The sequence below is a fragment of the Haliotis cracherodii genome, unplaced genomic scaffold (genome assembly GCF_022045235.1).
Source record: "Haliotis cracherodii isolate W230 unplaced genomic scaffold, xgHalCrac1.p SCAF_13, whole genome shotgun sequence".
NCBI classification, from domain to species: Eukaryota; Metazoa; Mollusca; class Gastropoda; order Lepetellida; family Haliotidae; genus Haliotis; species Haliotis cracherodii.
This window is the reverse complement of record NW_027266268.1, coordinates 39,992,544-40,016,031: the sequence shown is the minus strand read 5'-3', so window position 1 is coordinate 40,016,031 and position 23,488 is coordinate 39,992,544. Positions and strand designations below refer to the sequence as shown.

General features: G+C 37.6%; 1 pseudogene; it reads right to left on the bottom strand.

The window, feature by feature from the left end:
- Positions 1 to 23,488, bottom strand: part of LOC139458712 (serine/threonine-protein phosphatase 6 regulatory ankyrin repeat subunit A-like) — a 49,423-nt pseudogene that overhangs the window by 5,682 nt on the left and 20,253 nt on the right.

Below are 23,488 nucleotides of genomic sequence, written 5' to 3'. Positions count from 1 at the left end.
CTGGAAGGTGAGAATTTGTACGAATTTTCGCACTTTTCACATATGCATGCTCAATACAGGTAAATGACAACACGTATCAAATTATGATTTTACACATGTTATAAACAAGCATAATGCTTGTACATTTTGGCAACATCGGTCATTGAGTTAGCAGGTCATATTGCTGAAATGTGACACACTGTAAACAAATATGACAGTGATCTGATTTTGGTTAGTGCAGACCGAAATTTACTATTATTTACATTGAAGTACAATCTAGTGGAAATTGAATTCCTCTCTCTTAGATATGATTTATTTTGTTACATATTTTTAGATATGATTTAATTTCAAAATCACAATAAGTCTATCTATTAATATTACAAATTACTCGAGCATAATATTGCAAGTTACTCTAACAGTAGACATAGAAATATAATCATTGTCAATGGTTTTCGTTCCACAAAATCTAATCAATTTAATTCATATAAGTTCCCATTAAATCATGCCTTGACTATTTCAGCATTTCTATGAAGAGACAGGACCCATGCAGTAATGAATTACCTGATCCTTTTCTTGTGAAGAGGAACATTTCGTGAGAAGGAAGTGAATTACTGAAATATTTGACAGACTGAAATAAAAAAATAATCTAATCAAGTTATTAATAATTGTTCCAACCAGTTATTTAATTGATGCCGTATAAAAGTAAGATTAATATGATTTAATTGCACTAATAAACACTAAATGTTTGATGGTACAACATCCACCTGGTATAAAACTTAGCTTGTTAGCTCTTTCTATAGGACATAATATTATTAAAAAACATCTTTTTAAATAATATATTTTTGAAAAAGATAGTGTTGAAAGTGATTACCTGTATCATAAGGCATGATACTTATTTCACGATTGTCAATATTTGATAATTGAGCAAGAGCTAGTGTTTATTAAGGATGTTGGTTATTTACATATTGTTCAAGAATTGGTTATGATTATGTTGAGAATGAGCTTTATATTTACTTCACAGTGCTTTTGCTGGCTTCAGGACATTTTCAAGTGGGGTTTTTATATTTTGATATCACTTTACTAAATTTTAGAACAACTTTAGGACATTATGGATGACAATCAGTCAGTATCCTAGAAAAGGAACTGGTCTCAATCCCTGTTTGTGTGTGTTTTAATTCTTTAAGGAAAGGTCATGTTCACACCAGTATTTGTGAAGTGATCTTCGGATGTATGTTTAAGTATCTAATCATCTCCAGGTGTCCGGCAACCTGATTTTTGCATTTAATGTATGTTGTTCCATGCATGAGTAATACTTGTCACTTCACATGTGAATTTTAAAATGTGATACATTGTTTAGTGTTATGTCCTATAGGCATGTGGTTTCTGGGGCAATAAGGAATTATATCTTATGTGACAGTCATGATGTCAATAGGTAATTTTGTTGATGAAAACTTTGAACTTATGACATATTTAAGTCTTTTGGTGGCATTTAGAAGTGTTACACATAAGGAAGAGAATTTAAGGATGGTGGTATTCCTCATAATTAAGAAATTGACATCCATAAATTCTCTTCCTTATGAGATATTTGTTGTACTTAAGTTACAGGTTTAGTTGTTAACAGTAATAATTCTTGGATTCATGACAAGTCTTTTGAATGAAAGATCATAAATAAATTTTAATTTGTGTTGTAAATTTTATCAATGCAAGTCAGTTGATGGGACATACTGCAGACCCTGTCTTGAGACCCTATCTTGAGATACTTTTTCCTTAGCACGTTTCCCTTTTCTGGAAAACGGATCCCATTGATTTAATATAACCATGGCAGTTATAGGTGCTCATTTTATCTTGGATCTTCTCAATGTTTTAAACTATTCTCACATCCATGTACCTAAATACTGGCAGTTTATTTAGTCCAAAATTCTTGAAGTGTGATCAGGGATTTTTATCTAAATTTAGATTTCCAAACTAAGTGCACTCGGCAAACAGATTTTGGAAAAAAATAGTAACATAATTTCCTTACATTCTGCATTATTTAAGGATGACATAGATATGTTAAAACGTTTGAAGAGGGACAGTTTACTGACATCTGATGCACATTTGGAGCCGAATATCAGCCCCTGGGGTCTGCCTCACCCCATGCTCCAGATGCCCAAATAAAATATACGTTATGATTCATTTATTATATAATAAAAACGAATGTAGCAGTGAGGGGAAATAATGTACTGCTTCGAATGTATCAACTACTCTTTTATGTTTATTCATTAAAAAGACCCACTAACACTAACCCTTTTAGCTTATGTAGCTGTTGACTTTCTATTTTTAGATATCCATATGATTTGTAACTTTGTTGTGCTTGTGTTTACGGTTTCCAGTACTTTCCATACATTTAAATTACGATGGAGAGTTAAAACAAAATTTAGTTATATATTATTGACAATATAGTCATCAGTGCTTCGAAGAAGTGCACGCTTTAGCACCTTTCAGCCATGGTGACTTCCTCATTGACTGATACACTGTTACATCGGACTGATGACACATTCTCACTCCGATATGCAATGTGACAACTAAAATAGAACCCAAAACAAATCATGTTAACTCTCTTCAGATATTTTTGACACACGACGTAACAAAGCATTCTGAGCCAAATTCAACCTACGCCCATTCAAGTTTCGCCGGCTGTGACGCCATAGCGAATGGCCAGCGGTTGTCCCCCCTAACGCCTAAAACGAGGACGGCAGCTTGTGGGCGTGGCTTATCGGTCGGTACTGGATCGGTCTATTGGGAGATGAGGGTTACAATGAGGCCATAGAGAGGGAACATATTCCTTCCTTAATGGGGTTATGTTTAGGTTATAAAGGGGGAATTTATTATTGCAATGGGTATATCTTTTGGTTGAAGAGGAGAATATTTATTCCAGTAGTGGGGTAACGTTTAGGTAAAAGTGAGGCAGTCTATTCCAGTTGTAGGGTTGTGTTAAGATAAATGTTTGGTTACTGTTAGGTACTTAGAATGCATCTAATGCAGTGTGTGAGAAAACATATTAGTAGGCACAACAAAAGGACACTGTTTCTTGTACTCGATTTTTACTTGTTCATTTTGTTAACACCGCAGTGTTTTGTACATTGTATTCCCTGATCTGGTCGTCAGTTAAAGCTAAAACAAATAAAATGTTTTCTCTAAGGTCTAACAATCAGGTTTGAAGTTTGATAAGTTAGATTTAAGCTATTGCAGCTAGATACGGATTGCTCACAAAGAAGTGTGAAGATTGTGAGACAGCATCTTCAAGGTCGCCTTGTTACTGCTGCGGAAACTGCTCGACAGACCATGGGGACACACCAGCGACACAGTGAGGACATTGTGCGTCGACGATTGACGAGCAGACACCTCCACTGTCACAGCCACACCGAGGACCCATTCTGACACCACGTCATCGCCGTAACCATCTTCAGTGGGCAACACAGCACCAGCATTGGCGCAACCAGTGGAGAAGAGTCTTCTTCTCAGACGAGAGCCGTTACTATATCTGAACAGCAGAGGGCAGAGAGAGATAGTCTGGTGACGCCGTGGAAAACGTTATTCGGATGCTTGTGTTTTTTAGAGAGACTCGTGAGGTGATCGTGCATGATGGTGTGGGGTGGAATTTGTCTTGCACAGAGGGTCGGCCCTGTGGTCTTCCAGAATATCGGTCTAGGGAGAGGCAATGTTGTCACAGCAGCTAGATACATTGATCAAGTCTTGAGACCACACGCCATATCTCTTTTGGCACGTCGCCACAACCATGAGTTTCAGCATGATAACGCCCGTGTCTAAACTGCGAGAGCAACATGAGACTTCCCCCAGCCAAATGGCATCAGAACCATGCATTGGCCTGCACACTGTCCAATTTAAATTCCATTGAGCACCTGTGGGACGAGATTCAAAGACGGTTGAATGACGTCCGACCAAGGCCAACAACTGCAGCTGAACTGCATCAGGCGTTCGTCAGAGTGTTGGCTCAAGTGCCTGTGACCTTCATCAACCGCTTCATTCATTCCATGTATTGGCAGTCATCAATGCACATGGTTGACACACGAGATACTGACTTATGATGCCTTTTTCAGAGACAAGTTTTGTGTTTCACTTTAAGAACATCTGACAATTTAATTTCAACCTTGATGATCAGTTTCATGTTTTTAATATGTCTCAAAGTATGTTTACAGTGTTTGGACAATTAAGGTTTCTCATATATCTGTCCATGGTGACGTTTCTTTCGCGGCTGACAAACCTAGAAACATAATCGCGGCAAACCGGGATTGGATCCCACAATCATAGGTTTCTGGCGTGCCCAATGGACACAACTTTGCACAAAGAATCGTGGGGCCTTAGGCGACTGGGCCACCCGTCCCCCCGGAGGTCGGCTGTATAAGAAGGATGATCATATAAAACATATTGAACGAATGATTATTTCAAATTAGGTTTGAATTGTGTTTTTATGTTGAGGTCACTGACATTGATGACATCTGACTGTTTAACGGACGTGCACTGTGCTGCCAGGGCATGACTTGGTCATGTGTCCAATCACTTTATATCGACAAAATTGGAGTGGGTTTGCAAGAAATCCTGTCAACACGCAGTTGTTTATCAAATCTGTGACACGTGGTGGAAAGGTGAGATGATGATAACAAGGTTTACCATTTTTACTAACTGTAAAATACGTTGCATCAATAAATCATTCAATACCTTCAATAGATTTGTATTTTGTGTAGATCATGATTTTGAAATTTGAGAATCTAAAACCAATTTCTATTGGTCATTTATTTGTTTTATGTAGAAGTTGTGATTGAATCGATATTTTAACCAATAGACTATAAATGTGGAGTGCAAAAAAATTCTACTCTGTGTCCCGACATTGTCTTCTACTCTGTAGCTACTGTGGGATCACAAAGAAATCAACAACTACAGAAGTGAGGTAATTGTGGAAATTATGAGAAATAACCTAATGATCACTTCCACATAGGTCATCGTGGACTGGCCATGAGAATCCATTTCACATAAGTGTCGGAGCCATCATTAAAGATGCGTAGCCAATTGTTGGAAACAAATTCCTCGATCACTTTACCCTTTTACAAATTTGTGTTAAGGGGAACAGGGCTGTGAACAACGCCCAACTGCACCAAAATAGATGTGCATCTAGTAGCTTCACCTGGAGAGATATGGAATTATTTTAACAATACTGCCTTCAAACATATTTATCTGAATGTGTAAGGTACGTTTCTTGTAAACAAATTGTTGATTGTTTGTATCTGTTGTTAATAACTGCAGTTAATTGAAGTTGTGTCTACGTCCTCTGAAATCTATTGAAGTATATTTGAATGGTTCATGGCGGTTCAACAGGAGATCTCTCACGTGAACGTGAGGAGAAGTTACAACTGTTGTGATGTGAAGTTGGAATAAAATCCTTCTTGAGATGGTCAAAGAAGTTATGAACATCTCAAGATATTTCAGTTGGGGTTGAGATCTTTGTTGTCATTTTCCTGGGTTGTTTTTTGTTTTGTTTTGTTTTCTGGACAGTTCAGTTGATTGTTTGATGGTAGCTGGTATTTCAGGAGTTGGTGTAGATGGGGTCAAAGCCTGACTCACAATCTCAGATGCTGAAGAAATGTTACAAGTTTGATCATCTGACTAATTTGTCTGACTTGTCATAGGGAAAGGGTGTTCAGAGTGTGCCCGTGTCAAGTCAGTCTGATATTCTATAGATCTAGTGGTAGAAAGACGAGAAACAGCAGCAGCATAGGTTTGTGTTAATGGAGGTGACTGGCTCGCAATGTGTTTTTGAGCATCCTGGCAAGTAATGACTGTTGATATATCCTTTTCCTGTTTCCAAACAGGACAGGAGTTTAAAGACGTGACATGTTTACCCTTACCCTTGTGTTTCAATGAATTTACTTCAGTCGATGGTTCATGGAAAACTATAGAGAATGAATCTGCTTCAGTAGTGGGGATATAGTGACCATATTGAAATGTATAAATGTATCAAGTAGTGGTTACTCTGTGTAACCATATGTGTGCAAAGTAGAGACAGACAAAAGGTGGTGACACTTACCGTCAACACAAGTCACTTTCCCGGAAGCAGCCTCATAGCATCGGAAGGCCAGACGGCAAGTCTCGCACTGAAAACATCATTCAGAACGTGTTACTTATTTACATGAACGGTTATTTTAATGTGTCCATGTTTTGTCACATGTTTGAAAAGCATGAATACGTTGTTATATAAGTCACAAATAGTAAGAAACAGTGGATATGGGAAGGCATTTTAATTTACACAATCGGGGAATATCGCACTCATTTTAGTATTTTATCGCTGAATATATTCCAATATTTAATATTCCAAAGCTGTTTTGGCCTTAGCAGTGACATTTGCAACTATAAATTATTAAGGTTGTATCCACCATGAAATGTTCAGCGCAAATGGTTTGAACATGATATAGTAATATCATATAGTTCCATTAAAGTTAATCTATTATTTATTTCGTTTTTATAGGATTACACTCTTTTGGAATGTCTTTCTCTCTAGAATGTTTTATCTACAGCTTTTTACAAGAATGTACCGGATGTTATGCATACTAAGAATTCCATGTTGTTTTTTTCCGCGTCTGATCACAGCTGTCAAAATTATGTTGTCAGATCCAAGAAGTTCCATACCTGGCATGTAAGTGAATCATTTATGATTTGAAGTTAAATTTATCTACATTCATAGAATATATAAAATAGTGCCATGGTCCTGTAGCTCACCTGGGTATGTAATCAACAGTTTAAAATGTCAACACAAACAGCCACTTTAGAAAAGTCGTTGTCAGAAGTGTACATTTTGTACAAAAATGGCTGAGTGACGACACAAAGCTATCTTCAATAGATTCAAACCTCTTGAAACATTGGTGAGTCCTCTTTGGTGGGAACAGGCATGTGAGGTAGCAGATTCATTGACACAGTGGTGTCTCAGCGGTTGATGTTAACAGTGCGAGGAGACACATTTTGGGAGAATGTAAGAGCATGGTCAATTTGCTCAGGTCACATACAAATCAAAATTAAACATATTGCGAAAATTTGAACACGTGTGTTGAACCATCCTTTTCACTACACGTATATGTATACCATATTATCTACGAAAATGACCTACTGACTGTTGTCCATGTGAATCTGTGAAACCTTTCAAGGAAATTGAGCAAACAATAATCATATTTCGAACTGGTGTCTGGAAATAAATGTATGCCGTGCTCTAATCTCATGAAACATCAGTTGACAATTCATTCATGAAAAAGGACAATAATAGAGGGCTTAACATACAGCCGTGTTTAACTCAATTAGAGCAATCAACATATTCTGTACAGTTACATATGTTTTATAGCAGTGTACACTTTCGTTTTTTCATACCCCGGATGGTGAGAGAATGTAACAGAAACATTGAAAATGTTGTAATGTTCTAGTGCTGCTAGGCTGGTGAAGGCACTTAATAGAAACTTGCTGTAGCTAGTTAGGATGTTTGACAAGAGCGTATTTTCATAATTCCCAAACATTTCGTCTCTCACGCTTTTCATGGCTTTGGAACCAGCTTTCGTGTGAAAATAATAATTTGCCTGTCTGCCAAGTCTGTTCAGAATTTCGAGAGTTACAGATTAAATTTAACATCAAGAAGCCATGTAGCTGTGAAAATGTGGACGTGCTGATAATCAAGTAAATATAGGTCAACACCAGACATGAAGAAGAACATGATATCAAACAGCACACACGTAATGAGGCCAGATATACAGTAAGCGGCAATAAGATGATACCCTTGTAATACCCTTGATCTCTGTTAATCAAAAGTTTGTGACGGCGGATGTCTATGGCTTCCTAGAGCTATCTTTTTGTGAAGTCCTGGTATTTGGTAGAAAGGATTAGGACTTAGTCAAATTGGATTTCATTGCTTGGGAACGTTTGCTGGTGGTCGAAGAGGGCGGATTTGCTCTCTGCTTTAAGTCTGTTGAAACCTCTGTTTCATATTTAGATCTATGCATAAAATTTCAGAGTGACAAAACACTCTCCACAAGATTGTATGACAAGAGGGATGACTTCAACTTTCCAATTGTCAACTTTATTCCTGCAGCTCCAGCCCTTTGGTGTTTATGTTGGCATGTTGAAGTCATTTCCAAATTTGACGCATCAGTTACAAAAATGAAGTCCGATAGAGTTCCTTATTTCAACTTGTATAATATATTCAAGTTTTATTTTTCCAGGTTAACAATTGACTTGCCTTTGGTATGGGTACCACCGGAAGGGCAGGACACGCTCACCCTTTCACAACTACTTGGTATTACCACTATTTAATAGTGATTCGTATGCACATGTTCATCATGCGGGCGGAGTCGTACAATCGACTTTGCTTTTGGCAGAGATTTCTTGTGAATATGGTGGTTAACTTTAATTGTGATTGAAATCTGTTTTGGCAGATTATGGAGACTGGCTATTTTCTGGAGTTGCCGTTTTGACGTTTCATTTTTGAAAGAAGCACTTTCTACGTGTCAAAATTAGCAAACACACAAACGAATAAGTCATTTTTTTCTTGAATACCACTGTCGTATAATATATTGGAGATATTTGTTAAAACAATTTACTCATGTCTCTTTAAAAATAATCCAAGGAGTAGTTTCCAAGAGATACAAAAGAAATTAATCATTGTGTCCAACAGTTTTTTGAAGATTTGGAAATTCTTTGGAAACTCTTGGAATTGATGTATAACATGCAGTGACAATTTGTTCTGTAAGGTTTGTTTTGTTTTGTGTTTTTGTTGCTTAACGCTGCACTCAGCAGTATTCCAGCTATATGACGGCGGTCTGTCAATAATCAAGTCTTGACCAGACAATCCATTGATTAACATCATGAGCATTGATCCAAGCAATTGGGAATGTGAAACGCATCAACCAGATCAGCGTGCCTGACCACCCGATTCTGTTAGTCGCCTACTACGACAAGCATAGTCGCCTTTTATGACAAAGATAGTCGCCTTTTACGACAAGCATAGTCGCCTTTTACGGGAAGCATGGGTTGCTGAAGACTGTTTTACTCCGGATCTTCACGGATCCTATAAGAGTGATATTTTCACCTTCCTTTCAATTGGAAAGATGATTTTTCAGAGTACAGAAATGTACTAAGGACAATCTAAAAAAGGAAAGAATTACTTGTGCTCGACTTAGTTGATAATGATATTTGTACAATCTGTAAATGCTGTGGGGAAGATTTGTCACATTTTTATTAGAAATGTGAACACGTCATGGACTTCTGGTCATAGGCTCATATATATATTAACAGTAATTTCAATATTGATCTTGAATTTACAAAAAATAACTGTCATGTTTGGATCATCTACATATGATATGACCATGTAATTAACCATATTCTGCTATCAGTAAAAATATTCATTTATCTATTAATTAACAAATATCGCTATTTGATGTATTCATTAAATGATAGAGTGACATTTGTCAAAGTGAAGAACATATTGCAGTCAAAAACATCATTAACATCAGAATGCATTGTTATCATACGAAATGTAAGCGACCGACTTCTTCTCCTTTGTCAATAATCATGAAGCGTTCATAAAATATCTCATCCATGTATTATCAAGGACGACCTCAAACAATGTATAAGGGTCTTCCAGTAAAGGTTTTTATTGTCATCTACCTCGATTGTGAACGTACTTGCCCTCTCTATATATTTGTTAACATGTACTTGTAAATGGAATAAAATGTATAAAACAAACAAACACATTCTTTCACGATGTATTAACAATGGAGCGGGTATCCATAATCTCGTTCGCGCAGCATTAAAGGCATTTCCAGATCAGTTCTTTATTTTCAAGAAATATTCCACAAGGTACCTGTGATTCCCTATTAGAGCAACTGAAAGCTGTCTGAACATACACAAACTTCATAACATTACAAACGGCACTTCAATAGGCTGTATGCTCTATAACCATCTATCTCATATTATCAGCTCATATTTTCGATTATGTTAATACTGTGTGTCTCAAATCCCTTACTTCTCTGCTGCAAGAGGGACTAACATAAGCACATGTCAGCAGCATTGTCTTATCGGACGACCCATGTTAATCCAAAGAAATATATTGTTTAAACCATGTACTTACATAGGACTTGTCCTTTGGAAAGGCAATGTACATTCCAATCGTCTCAATCTTCTTTGATTCATTACTCGACTGACGACAGATTAAACCTTCATTGATATGTTCGAAATCCAAAGTTAGGCCATAATCAATACATTTTTTTCCACACAACTTGATGGAAATGGTACTGAAAACGACAGAAGAACGAATGCTACATTGTTCTGTACTGCACACGGGAAATGCAAACATCAGTAACATTGTGAATGCCTGGAGCAGGCTCAAGGATTCACACGAACTCAGTGGTATCATCTTGATGTGTTCACATACGAGAACAGGATACGCAGACTGGTTAGGTTACCAGCACTAACATCCAGAGACTGCCAGAAGATCACAAGAGAAGTGCTAAGTATATGACGAGTAGAAGACTACCAACGCGCACGCGCAGATTGTACTGCCAGATAGAATGACACTTCAAGGTCTGATGACTTAGAAAGATCACTATAACAACATTCTTGCCAATGTCACAACATCCTTGCATAATCTTTAAAACTTCAAGGCCGGAGATTTTGCCAGTTTCGTTTATTTGCCGAAACGTATTATATTGGGCGTAAAAGGCAATATAGCTGTAAACTTGACTGGAACAATGAAAATCAGTGATTACTGCATTATTTGCGAAAGAAAGGCTTTCAAAATATGTTTGCTTCGCAAGGCATCCCAGTCCATTAAATATATAACGTCCGAGCCAGATAATAACCATTCTTGATTTCTAAGTTATACAAGGAAACAGATTTCATTGGGCGTAAAAGACAAAAAGTGGTGGAAAGTACATGAATGGATCACTGAAATTTAGTAATGACGCCAGATGTTCATATAATTTATTATGAAATAATGCTTGTACCTGTAATACATTGTTTCTGTTGAGATTCTGTGGAAGTTTATTGCAGTGTATTGTGACAGTAATTTGTATCGATTTGTGAACCTAATTACCTGGTCATTTGTTGATTCCTTACCAATTGTTGGTTGTTTTGTTTGTTTCACTCTAAATTATTTTACATGTGTCTCTCTTTGCACGTTTCCTTTTCCTGGGGCTTTGGAATCCAGTACAAAAGAGGAATTTAACATCAGGTTTTACTGTCTTGTCAAAGTTGACAGTACTGATGCGTGTTTTTTGCTGATTTCTTCCTGCGTTGACTGGCGGTATATGTGGCAATATTCAAAATGTCAATTATACCAAATTTTCACGAACCCGTGTATGGTCCCTACAATAATAAGGGACTGTTCAAGTTTCCAAGCAGCTACCAACGCATTCCACCAGCCACTGAAATATTAATTGTATTGTCATGGATTTCAAAATCCAACATGATCTTTTTATTTACTACTGTCAAAACTCGACATTATTGTTTCGATTCATCTCGAGACCAGTAGGTTGTCTCTATTTCACGAACAGCTGTTGTCACACATCTTTGTCATGCCTTTTTGTGACCTGTCAATATTTCCCATTTCACGTTGTATGAAGGTCGTGTTAATCTGGAAACAAAACCTTTAACAGCGCCTCAAATATTGTATTATGTCCTAATATTTAGGGTCTGAACTGCTCCATTGCAGAGCATAATCAATGACATGATTAATGTCATTATCGCTTAAAGCTTGGAGATGCGGTAAGACTGTCCTTTCAAACGCAATCAGAATATTTTGCAATATGCACAAACAATATTTGCAAACGTGATGATGATGTAAAGTCTGAAGGGCTATCATATCATGCACACCTATTATATCAGAGTGCCTTACTTTCAAGACAACTTCCTTATATACGACAATAACGAGTTGGGTTTAATGCACTTCGCATAAAATTCCAGTTTTATCACAGAGGCTTACTGTGGTAGGAAAGCCTGAAGCGATGCAGATATCAGACGTTTACAACTTTGGTGAAAACCCATGAGCACGGGTATGGTCGGGGAGAACCGGCATTCATACATGTGATCATGTGTTTCTAGCGTGCCCCAGGGACACAGTTACGACGTCTGAGACGACTGGGGCACGGAGTCTTTTAGGTGCAACAGTAACTGTTTTAACATCTTTTCACAAGAACCTGAAACGTTTGTCCAAGAGTTGAGCAATGGTAATCTTGCTGGGCCGTAAACATAAATTACCCGTGCAACGCTATTTTATCACGTCCTAGCTTATTTAACTGACTCATGGCGCAAAGATTTACTCAATTGACACGTATTTGTGGATCTTCCTCTATCACATGTGGTGGCCACAACATAAGATTTCACTATTACTCAAGTCCTTCTTAGTGGGGCTCAAAATCTAGCGATATATGTTAAACATGTATTGTCCATCGCCTTTCTATCCATAATATGTCCACTGAACTGTCTGACTGTCCATTATTTTCCCTCTTCTCTAAAGCAGCTCAAGGAATGAGTCTGAAGCAATGCGAAATAAATTTTAAACTAAATAAAAGATGTATTTCCATAATCATAGGAAATGAGTATTGGAGTGAGTGAGTTAATATTTAAAGTCACATCGGCATTATTTCAGCCATATCGTGACTTAGGCAAGTTAGGTATTTATATAATATATTAAACCTGTCGTCGAATGACAGTACAACAACTAGCAAAATATCACAGATTATAAATGTAAAACTAGTTTTAGAACAATAAAATAATCAGACGATACAATATATAAACAGACTTTAGATCGCCAGCAACCAAAGTTAGGCCACCATACCATGGCCAGGGACCATGGGGACTTACGGTACTTCTGCTACCTACATGGTGCCCCAGCAGGATTTACACCATCCCTCTGGCCACTGGTGTTGATCAGAAAGATTAGCCAAAGAGTTAAAATCAACAAAAATACTACAATTAAAATCACAGAGAAATGAAAAGATACGTTGAATGATACCAGACTTAAGTACCTTCCCTGGGGACAATTGTTTTACGATACTTCAACCCCCTGTGGAGATACAGCCACTAACAATCTCAGTTATGATTTCATTCCACCAAATTAAAAATCTTTTACTTTATACTATACATATTATAATAAAAAATTATCTGTTAATTCTATTTCTTTTAAAACAAACGATGATAAAATTAGCACTGTTATGATTAAAAAGATCCTTTATGGATGTAATTTTGAAATACTTATCCCTTGTGATGGAAAAAAACAATGCAGTTAAGCAGGATATGCTTGAACGTGATTCTCTCATGACAAAGGATGCAAAATTGAGGATCCTTACATTTCAATAAATATTCGTGGGTATATCAGCTGTGGCCAAAACGACATAATGACCTCTCCAAATCTGGACTGACAGCCCAAGTAGGTGTAACCGATAGTTGGTTTAATTTCATGTAATTTATTGCTACCTACTTGGGTGTCCCACTTCTTCTGCATGAGATCCCTGATGTAACATCTAATAACAGGCTTATAATCACTGTATGGGATAAGAAATGGTGTCACAGATTTGTTGAGTGCTGCTTTTGCAACAGCATCAGCCATTGTGTTAACAATGATACCAACATGGCTTGGTAACCAACAAAAGACGATGTCATATTGGCCAGTAGCAGGATCATTAATTAATTCGAGAATTTGGATTAAAGGTGGATGTTTCGAAGACATATTTTTAATCGCCTGAAGGCACGAAAGTGAATCAGGAATAATAATGAATTGTTTATGTTTAGATTGATTACTGATATATCTCAGTGCTTTGAAAATGGCGTTTGCTTCTGCTGTGAATATTGAACTGTTATCAGGTAATCGTGAAGATATTGTTCTGGATCCAATGACAGTCGCAATAGCAACTGCGCCACCATCCTTGGATCCATCTGTAAATATAGATCTGTAAGTGTCATAAGTGTTTCTTAATTGATGGTATTCTTGTTGGTAAATTAATTGGTTAGTATCTGATTTCTTTAGTTTTGTTAATGTAAGGTCTACCTCTGGCTTGACCATTTGCCAAGGAGGAGATGAGAAAAGTTGAGTAGGAGCTATATCTTGGAGATTAATATTAGAAGCTGATATTGCTGATGTAATTCTGATTCCGAGTGGTGGAGAGAGTGTTGATTTCTTATTGTAAAGATCTTCGTAGAGAGGATTGAATATGCATTCAAAAGCTGGATTTGACTGATTAGAATATAATTTATTGATGTATTGTAAAGATAATTTAAGACAGCGTTGTTTAAGGGAAGGCTCATCTGCTTCTTTATATAGACTTTGAATGAGAGACGTTATAAAGGCTCCAAGGCAAAGCCTCAGGCCCTGATGATATATAGTATCTAGTTTTTTATAAATTACTTTTGCAGGCTCCACCATAGACGATGAAGCCATAATCAAGTTTTGTACGGATCAGTGATCTATACCAGTTTCAAGAGGGTTTTTGATCCCCTCCCCACATTGAATTTGAAACCACTTTCAATAAGTCGAGTGCCTTCAGACTTTAGCTTTTAGGTATTTAATATGTGGGAGGAAAATTAAATGGTTATCAAAAATAAGACCCAAGAACGTTGCCTCCTTCACCACTTTGATACGGGTGCCATTTAAAAATAGCATGGTCTTTATGCGGTTTATATTTCCTGCAAAATTGTATGCAGTTAGTTTTTGATTTGGAAAATTTAAACCCATTCTCTAGACAAAAACTTGTGAATTTTATTGAGACACAATTGTAATTGCCTTTCTATTGTGTGCATATTTTTACCACGACAAGATATATCAAAAACATCCACAAAAAGTGATCCACCAACTGAATCATTTAAAACGTTTGACAAACTGTTAATTTTTATACTGAATTAAGCGACAGACAAAATACTGCCTTGTGGGACACCCTGATCCTGATTATAATGATCAGACTGGATTTTACCCACTCGGACTTGAAATTGCCTGTCTGTTAAAAACTGTGATTTAAAATGAGGCAGACGGCCTCTTAATCCAAAATCATGAAGATCTTTTAAAATACCATGTTTCCATGTTGTATCATAAGCTTTTCTCAGTTAAAAAAGATCGATACATGATGTTGTCTATTTACAATGGAATTTTGAATGAACGATTCTAAACGCACTAAATTATCTTCTGTTTTTCCGGACACCACATTGTATATTTGTAAGAAGATCATTTGTTTCCAAGTACCACACTAATAGATTAATTACCATGCGTTCCATAGTTTTACAAACACAGCTAGTGAGAGATTTAGGTCGGATAATTGATGGATCAGAATGATCCCTCCCAGGTTTGGGTATGGGGATAACAATGGCATTATGTCATGAAGCTGGAAACGTCCCTGATGTTCAAATATCATTGAATATATTTATCATAGTTCAAGGCATGATTCGGGCAAGTGTTTCAGCAGCTGATAATGAATATTGTCAGCGCCTGCTGCTGTACCATGAGCTTGCCCTAAGGCAGTATATAGCTCATGTAGTGAAAATACTTCGTTGTAATCTTCACCGTTATCAGATGTAAAATTTACTGATTTTCTTTTTCTGTTGGAGCTGATATTTTTGAAATTCAGGAACGTAATTAGATGAAGAAGAATTTTGATGGCAATGGCAGGTTTATCAGTTAACAAAGTATCACCATCCTTCAAATGGCTAACTGTAGAATTTGATTCCTTGCCTTTGATCTTTTTAATCATGTTCCATACCTTGGACATAGGGGTACGAGAGTTTATTTTTGAGATATACGAGTAATTCTTCCATGATTAACGTTTATTTTGTTTGAATAGACGTCTCGCTTTAGCGTTTGAAATGTTGACAGTGTTCAAGTTATGGACAGAAGGATGTTTACGGAAGTATTTCTCCGCCTTCTTACGACATTTCCTAGCTTGTTTGCAATTTTCATCTAACCATAACACGTGGGTTGACAGAGGACTTAGGAATTGATTCATCAGCAATTGAAAATGGGTCATTAACATTCTGAAAAGTTGCAGGTTGTAATTTATCTTTGCATAAAGATTGAAATAAAAACCAATCAGCATTCACAAAATTCCATCAAGTTGGAGATGGATCATCGGTGGGATTAATGGGTTTAAGCACGGTGGGGAAATGGTCACTCCCACATAGGTCATCGTGGACTGACCATGAGAACTCGTTTAACAAAACTGAATCCGTCAGAGACAGATCTGATGATGAATAGTGTACCAGTTGCAGGGTGTAAGTAAGTGTCTGAGTCATCATTAAAAATGCATAGATCATTATCGGAAACGAAATCCTCGATCACTTCCCCCTTTTGATTAAGTATTGAACTTCCCCATAATGGATTATGCCCATTTAGATCGCCCATGATGATACAGAGCTTTGGGAGTTGGTCATTGAGTTTTTGTAGATCATTTTGCTGAAGACTTGAAGAAGGAGGAATGTATAAGGAGCAAAGTGTGAAGGCAATATGCAGTGTAAGTCTAACTGCAACTGCCTGCAGATTCGTGTTAAGTGGGAGAGGACCGTGAACAATGCTCCTTGAACGTTAATAGGACTGGTCAATATATTAAAATTTCCAAATGCTATGGCGAAGATACAGTTTCAAGCGGCAGTGTCAAGTTCAGGTAAAACCTTCATGCATGCTTAAAACAGGACGAAGACACCGAACCATCATAATCATGATGGAGGATCCTGTATGATCTTTTTCTGTGCACATGTCATGATATATAAAAATATTAACTGCGTGAACGCATAGATTGCTTCATTGACTTGAACAAATCCTACAACTGTGTTAGATTTGATAGTGATTCAATCAATCATTCTTTATTCATGATACTGATGAGGCCAAAGGCATATTATACATTGTTTGGGGCGTGTTACAAATTCATACATTTTCTTAGTTTCATAGCACGAAAAAAGAACATTGATAAATTCCTCATAGTTTCTGTACAATCACATGTCTAAGAAACATTTACCAAAGTTGTTTACATTTTTATCACTTGAGAAACGATTTAAACTAAAATAATTGCCCATAAGATCCCAGCTTGAGTTACCTCGCCCCAGCCTTTCGATATATTCAATAATGTCATCTTCTACAAAATCCGACTTTGTTCCTGTTCTAGCAGATACCACAGATATCAACAGCATCTCATAATTCTGATAAAATGTCCAAACTGTTTTGAAATATAGTGATGCCATTATTACAATCAACAGATAAAATGTTATACCAGCTCGATCCCTCAGGATAAAAATATACATATGCATTTAATATGTCAGATTGACAGCCGAGCAAGGAATTATCAATATATATTTCATTTTCCGTTATTTTACACCATTTAATATGTTGCTGTAGTTGCTTCTTTACAAGTAATTTTATCCCACCTGAAAGTCTGCCTGTCTTAGACAGTCTATCAGCATCTTTACTATAAATGGTAAATTCTGTGAAAGTGACTTTCACGTGCTCTACATTATCCAACCAAGTGTTGGTGACACCAATTCTATCAAATTTATTCACATAGTTGACAAAGTCATCATCTGTTAACTTATATGTGATGCCTGAAACATTAAAGAAGAGAAAATTAACGAAGCTGTTATTACTATCGCTTCTCTCACTTCATGGGTTCTCTTGATAAGCAGTAAAATCAGTATCTAGGACCTAGGCACAACCCTGTCTTTGTCTCCTACTGATACTAAATCTGATAATCAGAAAATGCTATATAAATATAGTTGCAAGCAAAGATGCAGGCTCCAAGTGTTACTGAAATATAGTAGCGGATCCTGCTTTACATTCATGGAAGTTCATTTCACAATATCTCGCGTTGGTTATACAGACAACTAAAACAATGAAACCGAGTTTTTAATGGCCATAGGTGAATACTATAAGGGCAATTGTCCCTGTTCACTCATAAGTCATTTCCGGTATCATGAAGGATATGTGCACTGGTGTACATGATTATTATATGGTCTTGATTAACAATGTGATATTTCTCTGGTTCGTTTTGACTGACAAAAATATGGCCGTTTTGACGCTGGCCTAGTTTGGCATTATTAAGGAAGAGAACCGTATTTGCCCCCTTGGAAATTGGAGCACACACAACCTGCCACTACGACCGCCAGGATCAACAGCTGAAGCCGAAAACGCTGCTTACAGTTACTAAGCATTAAGTGTTCGCATGGTTATGCACGGTATAGTCAACAGGGCAATCTACCGGGCGCAGATGGCTACTAGCATCTCAACCCGTCAAGATCCGGGGTAGAATAGGTCTTTAAAACCATTGTTTTCCGTAAAAGGCGACTATGCTTGTCGTTAGAGGTGACTAACGGGATCGGGTGGTCAGGCACGCTGACTTAGTTTATGCATGTTATCATATCCTAGTTTGTTTGGTTGTATGTTGTTAAACGCCGCACTCAGCAATATTCCAGCTATATGATGTCGGTCTGTCATTGCAAACCAGGATTACATGTGATGGCGTTCGTGGTCCAATGGTAGTGCGCTGGATAATAAAGTCTCTGACCCCATCAGTTGCCTCTTACGACATGCTGATTGTAGTGTAGCTTGTAGTGTTGTAAACCCTCTTTGTCACACCACAAAATGGCATTATCAAAACATGTCAGATCTACAGTTTAGTGTATGTAGGACTTGGGATTTGTTACATTTGAATATCGATTTGCATATGTAAATACTAAAGAGTGCCTAGTCTGACAGTTATTAGACGATATGGTGAGGTACAATAGGTTAAATGATGTTGTTATACATGAATTTTTTTCTCTCCGTAGTCACCAGGATTATCCACAAGCCCAGTCCACATACACACACGGAAAATTTGGTCGAAATCGGGCCAGTATTAACCGAGATGCAAGTGTTTCGAGGTCTGCTATATGTCAAGTTTATGGTAGGGTGCCAAGTGGTCTCAGGGAAGAAAGAGTTCCCCCTTGAACATCTTTGTCAATTGAGTTACAGTCAAAGTGGTGTTCTGAATTTGTCAGGACTTCAGGTATCTGTCGGATTGTCGAAGGAGATTGTTTGCGTGAAATGTTCAGTGGCCAATAGCCACATAGGAAGCAGTTGCTACTTTGTCAAAATGACATTTTGAAATCACGCAGAAATGCTTGTGACAACTTTCGACTGGAATTAGCATTCAATGTGGCGGCCATCGAAGACAAATCGCAAAAAGTGGCTTCAGAGCGCTGTGGTATCATGCACAGAGACAAAGTCTTCAAGGTTTTGAAGCTTTTGCTGTGATATGGTGAGAGAAGATGCTTTGGGCAGCCAAATAGTGAGAAAATTGTTAAAAACATGTTGAAAGCGTTCAATCCAATATGGCTGCCAAACGGTGCCTTGTAGCTATCGTGGTACTACAATACAAAATGATGGGCATCTGATTGCGCTGCAGCATGGCAGATTTGGACGTCACTGGACAATGAGTTTCGAAGATTGTTGCTGCTGAAGTTGAAACTTTGAAGAGTTATCTGCCCTTAGCCATTGGGATTTTTGTGGTTACTGCTTCACATTGGTGCCGATGTTGCTGTCGATTTTGGAGAGATTCTGGCCACTGGTTGTCGAGGTAGAGTCGGAAACAAAACCAAAAAACGGCGGAATAATAATAAAAAGAAACACAACAATTACAATAGGGCTCTACATTCTTTTAGGCTTGGAGCCCTGACAATTCAGTAGTGTTACTCCGTGTCCACACAATTCAAATCGACCTTTTCACTGTAAGTTCGAGTAATACTGAATTAGATACTACCAGATTGTGGCATATCACGCCAGGTGTTGCGAGTCTGTAAATGCTGAATAATCTCGTTGTGTAAATTCAGATAAGAATTGTCGTGGCAAGTTTAATTAAAATCAAATACAACTGTTTACAAAAACAACAACCACCTGTCGTGGACAGTGCTCCTACAGGTTTGAGAACGAATCGACTTCAGTCAGCGATTGGTACGATTGCAAGTGGCTGAAAGTTAGGATCCCATTGTGAGGCGAATTGCTGTACATCGCTTGCAAGCGACTGGCGCTTTGCAACGCACACCAGATGTCTGTTGGTTGGTTCGTTGGTTGGTTGTTTAACGCCGCACTCTGCAATATTCCAGCTATATGACGGCGGTCTGTAAATAATCGAGTCTGGACCGGACAATCCAGTGATTAATATCATGAGCATCGATCCACGCAAATGGGATTGATGACATGCATCAACCAAGTCTGAACACCCGATTCCGTTAGTCGCCTTTAACGGCAAGTATTGGTTGCTGAAGACCTATTCTACTCAGGAATCTTCAAGGGTCCAAGATGTCTGTACATTGTGTCTGTACACAGATTAATGTGTTGAACAACAGGGTAACGTATGAAGTGCTAACTCCCTTTCAAATGCGAAATATGTTTGTCAGTTTGTCAAATTCTCATACACAAGAGAATGTTGTACATTCGTGAAAAATATGTATGGTGCTGATAACAATCTGGGAGAATCTTATCAATAAACAAATTGTGAATATGCATACCAAATGTTAATGTTAACTGTGAATAAAAACTGATTAAAAACAGTCAGAATTCCGAGGAAGTTTAAGCCTTATAAAAATAATGAAACAATATATTATTAATAACGGAATGTTATGCACCAACCATATATTATTGATCATGTCCAAATTACGTTAGTAATGTACATTTTTGATACACGTATAAATGTCAAATATATTTAAGAAAATGTGCAACTTAATGGATAACAACTTCAGGTATACTGCACATAATGACGTTTCCATGTAGATTCTTACCCTACATTCGCAAGACCTCTCATCAAAGACTACTTAAGCACCAAGCAGGCATAGATACCATCTTCACTGACCAAAGCCCAAATCCTCACAACAAAACATCATCACTTTACCAAATGAACTTTACCAACTCTAAGTAGCTATAGAAATCCGCCGTCACAAACCATTGATCAACAGGGATCAGGGGTATTACATGTCGTCTGCCTATGAAGATCTAATTAAGCAATAGTCTATTTTAATTAGGATCCAATCAGCTGGTCACAACTGTTTAAACCTTATCCTTATCCATACTGTACATCTGGTTTCATTACTCGTGTGCTTCATGACCTGTGTGATATCTGTCAGTCTCACTGTACATTTCCAAGTATCTGTATGCTACTTGTTATCTATTACCTGTTGTTGTCAATATTAATCTGCTGCTCATCACAACATATGCATATTAATCTCATCATTTGGTTGCTGTCACCCCTGCTTGAAAACTGTGGAAGAGTCTTCATCAAAACGTGCAATAAACCAGAGTGAGTGAGTGAGTTGAGTTATTTCACGGCGGGGGCGGTCGGGTAGCCTAGTGGTTAAAGCGTTTGCTCATCACGCCAAAGACCCGGGTTCGATTCCCGACATGGGTACAATGTGTGAAGCGCATTTCTGGTGTCCCCCGCCATGATCTTGCTGGAATATTGCTAAAAGCGGCGTAAAACCATACTCACCCACTCACTATTTCACGGCGTGTCAGCTTAATATGGGAGGAAAGCACGAAGTGATGCAGGTCTCAGATGTTTACCACTTCGATGAAACCCACAAGCACGGGTATGGTGCTGACAAACCTAGAACCATAAACAGGGCGAACCGGGATTCAAACCCACAATTATAGGTTTCCGGCTGCCCAAGGGACGCAACTCTGCACAGCGAATCGCGTCGCCTTAGACGATTAGGACACTCATGCCCCCCAATAAGTTGTTATAAATTGTTACGAGTCAATTTCCAAATTGAAACAATATTTGGACGTAGAAATCTTCATGCAAAGGAACCTAGAGTGAAACAGACGATCAACAAGTGGTATACAATCCACACATATATTTCCAAATTAACTAGGTTAACAAATCAACACAAATTAATGCACAGACGTTACAATGGCAGTACACAATGGAGCGGTTGTACAATATCCAATGATAGTATATGATATGATGGTAGAGGCCAGTAGCAAATACAAGAATACAGTCGTGATAGCAAAAATCAGTAATAATTATATATATTCACCCAGCGGCGACAGTAGTCAAAGTTCTAAGATTGGCTAGGCAGTGAGTGAGTGAGTGAGTTTAAATTTATTAGAACCTGTCAACAACGAACAGTAAAATAGCTAAACTCATCACAGATTCATATTTAAAACTAGCATGGAACCATATTCATATATCACAATACCTTATAATCAACAAGTGAGGGCAGATCACCATACTAGGGACCATTGGGACTTACAGTACTTTTGCTTCCTGCATGGACCCCAGCAGGATCTACATAATCTCTTCAGGTGTTGGCGATTATTGACAAATTTAGCCGAATTAAAAGAACACATATTCTGCGATTAAAACCGTGGCAGTAATAAATATACTGTGAATGACGTGGCGTTAAGTACCATCTCCGGGGGACAATCCTTTTTCACTAGTTCAACCCCCATTGAGGTACAACCATGAACAATCTTTGATATCAAATTTATTCCACCAATATTAAACCGATCATGTACTAATTACAAAACACAGTTACAGTTATTTAACAAATTTATCTCAAGAATCAGATGAGAGCTGATACTGTTAAAAGATCTTTGACCGATGAAACTTTGAAATAGTTATCACTTGTGATGTAGAAAAATCAATACAGTCAAGCAGGACTGTGATTCTTTCATCACAATGGATACCTTTCACTATGTATTCCTGGGTATGGCTAATATGGCCAAAACGACATCGTCGTAAAATGGCCTCTTCACATGCAGACGTTGAAGTCTTAGGGATAGTTAGCGATACGGTCATTACGGTTAGATTTCAGAATTTTGCGTTTCGTTTACACTCAGGAGAAAGGCCTGTTCACGTAATATGCTAATAAGCTTGTGGCAGTGGTCATTTTTTGGCCACTAGCAATCATCAGAAATGATTGCTACAAAAGAAAAGGTTGACCTAATAACAGTAGTTCAATATTATCTTTGTCAGCTTCTGGAGATTTTTGTCAACTCACAGGATTATCATGTCTTGGACTGTGATTAAAATTATGAAATTAACCAATCTTATTACCATTAATTACATACATAAACTCAAGTGAAATTATAAGATAAAGCCATCACTAACTATGACATCATTGTCACTATGATTTGAAAGTTGTCCGCTGAAATATGTAAGTTTGACATTTGTGTCTCCTGCATCAACGGAACTCACGCATCACCAGGTAGACGGCGTATGCACAGGGCTACAACATGGGGTCCTAATCTTTAAGGGCCAATAATTGTCTACATAACAACTTTGCAGATTTTAAGACTATGGGGAAGCTTAATCTCAAATGTTTGACCAAACTTCAGTTTGAAAAACGAAAATAGTGTAAAATAAACGATGAAAAAATCGTCCCCGAAACGAAAACAATTCGCCACTGAAAGGATTACCCATGCTTGGTGTAGTGTTTACAGTACTAACTATGTTAACACCGACTCTGGTTATTGTCT